Source organism: Lathyrus oleraceus, chromosome 4, assembly GCF_024323335.1.
Source record: "Lathyrus oleraceus cultivar Zhongwan6 chromosome 4, CAAS_Psat_ZW6_1.0, whole genome shotgun sequence".
NCBI classification, from domain to species: domain Eukaryota; kingdom Viridiplantae; phylum Streptophyta; class Magnoliopsida; order Fabales; family Fabaceae; genus Lathyrus; species Lathyrus oleraceus.
Window position 1 is genome coordinate 131,002,836 of NC_066582.1, and position 2,749 is coordinate 131,005,584.

The 2,749-nt window shown below is 39.4% G+C and overlaps 1 non-coding gene across 1 annotated transcript; it reads right to left on the reverse strand.

The window, feature by feature from the left end:
- Positions 1-1,718: 1,718 nt before the first annotated feature.
- On the reverse strand, positions 1,719-1,825 carry LOC127078078 (small nucleolar RNA R71). Its single transcript, XR_007787823.1, has one exon. It is a non-coding gene; the product is annotated as a small nucleolar RNA R71 (small nucleolar RNA).
- Between the last annotated feature and the right edge of the window lie 924 nt (positions 1,826-2,749).

Consider the following 2,749-nt stretch of genomic DNA (forward strand, 5'->3'; position numbering starts at 1 on the left):
GAGTCTGTAATCGAGTTTGGAGCACTTCGGAAGGAAGTTAATCCTGCCGCCATTTTCATTTCCGCATTGCAATTTACTCAGCCCTCCGATTGGAGCAGGTTTTTATTACTCGCCTTTACTTTATTTATTTCCCGCACTCGCTTTAAATTATTTATTTCCTCGCACTCGCTTTAAATTATTTATTTCCTCGCACTCGCTTTAAATTATTTATTTCCTCGCACTCACTTTACTTTATTTATTTCCTCGCACTCGCTTTACTTTTATTTATTTCCTCGCACTCGCTTTAAATTATTTACTTTCCGCATTCGCACTACTTTTATTTACTTTCCGCACTCGCACTACTTTTATTTACTTTAATTCACTTTTAATTTACCATGTCTAACTAAATTTATAAGGTTAGAATGTAAGGATCGTAATGAAACCGATAATCCGTACAATTGTTCGTAGAAACACTTAAGGGCTATTTTAACTTTCAACTTAAGTTTTCCCACTTCAATTCCGTTGGGTAAGATCGAAAGCCGTCCAACGTCTATTTAAACTTAATTGTTTTTAACTATTTCAAAAACAGCGAAAGCGCTTTGTCTAGTTCATTAGGAGTTTTTAACATTAAGAAGAAAAGAGATTTTAAAACTATTTTCGGACGCGTTTATGAGTTTAGAGTCTGGTTCGTAAGAACCTCTTTTGGTTAAGAAATCCAGGTTATAATACTTTTCAACTTAGTCAAGATACTATATTTCTTAAAAATAGGTTTACTACTCTAACGCAATGCGCGCCTTTTTATAACTGACAATAAGAGGGTTTGATTAGGGAGTACAACTCGGTTATGAATACGCGAAAGCGACAGTTCCCGTTAAATTAGTTCTTTTCAAAGTAGGAAACATTGCCCATAAGTAGTTCTATTAGCAAGTACTTGGATTATTAATTGGTTACGTGAATTACATTCGACCCTGTCTTTATTAATTAAATCTATTTAAATACTTTACTTTTCATTGCACACTACAAAAAAAACACCTATTTTGTCTGCCTTTGATAAACACCATAACAACGGATAACGATAGCTTGACACTTGGTCTCTGTGGATTCGATAATCTTTTATATTACTCTGACGCGTTCGTATACTTGCGAAAAGCACGCATCAAGTTTTTGGCGCCGTTGCCGGGGACCATTTTCGTCAAATTTCATTTTCCTGTTGTTATATCGTTTAGACTTAGGTTATTTCCCGCCGGTCGATGCGAAGAACTCGCAGCACCGGAAGTTTAAGTTTAGTATACCCTCTGGCAGAACCTGAACGTTACGCTCGCACACGTTTATTCTTTCATAGAATTAAGAGAGCTATGGCCGAAGATCAAAACCAAAGACCTCCTAAGGACTTCGCTCAACCATCTAATGAAGAACCTAATTCTAGTATAGTAAACCCAACCATCCCGGCTAATAATTTTGAACTTAAACCATCTCTGTTACAACTAGTGCAACAGAGACAATTCGCGAGTCTCGCTACCGAGAACCCTAACCAACATTTAAAAATATTTCTTCAATTAGCAGACACTTTTAAAACCAATGGAGCTTCTCCTGAGGCAATACGTTTAAGATTATTTCCTTTTTCCCTCAGAGATAAAGCCCTATCATGGTTAGATTCCCTTCCACCCAATTCCATTACGACTTGGGATAACCTTAGAAGAGTTTTTCTTGCTAGATATTTTCCCCCGAGTAAGACCGCCGTTCTTCGAAACCATATAACTAGATTTACCCAAAACCAAGGAGAATCGCTGTTCGAAGCTTGGGAGAGATATAAAGAGTTGTTACGAGCATGCCCACATCATGGCTTAGAAAATTGGTTAATCATTCAAACCTTCTATAATGGACTTCATTATAACACAAAGATGACCATCGACGCTGCCGCAGGCGGTGCTCTGATGAATAAACCTTACCCTGAAGCTAGTGCCCTCATCGAAGATATGGCTCAAAACCACCAATCATGGGGAGTCGAACGAGCGACAGTGGAGAAGAAGGAAGCCCAAGGAGGAGTGCATGAACTAAGCTCTATAGACATGATGCAAGCTAAAATGGACGCATTAGCCCTCAAAGTCGAGCATATGTACACGAACCCGAATACTGTAGCCGCAACGTCTAGAGAAGAAGGAGCCTCTGTAGGGAGCACTTTGTGTTGTTTTTTATTCTTTTCTTCACCACCCTTAGAGGGAGAATCATGCTTCTTCCTTTTGTGGCCCTGGTGGCCTTTGGATTTGTGGGATTGTTGAGAAGATGGTTGAGTCGGCTGAAGACAGGAAGAGAGGTTATAAGCAGTTATTCTAGTCAGAAGATCGGACAAGCCGACAAGAAATACCTCAGGTCCTGTGGCAGCAGAACGCTTGTGTTTTTTGGATTTCTTGGACTGAGGAGAAGGGACAGGTAGATCTGTCGAACGTGGTCGACCCTGCATATAAGTAAAAGGTCAGAGACCATGTATTGTTTTTCTTAGAGAGATCACAGGGTTGAATGAGATTGCTACGTATAGTTGCATACCGAAGAACTCGATTTTTTCAAAACTTTGGAAATGGGTTGCTCATCATCATCAGAGGACTTCTCAGGAGCAGCCTGCAAGAGTGGAAATGATAGTTAAGAATATATACCAAAGTAAAAGAAAGCGGCAAATCAGCCAGATTTGAACCTGAGTCTTTTCTGTCGAAATGATAAGTTCATTGACAGAAGCGTGATCCACAGGGTCTATGGGGATTGCTGTAAAGAAAAC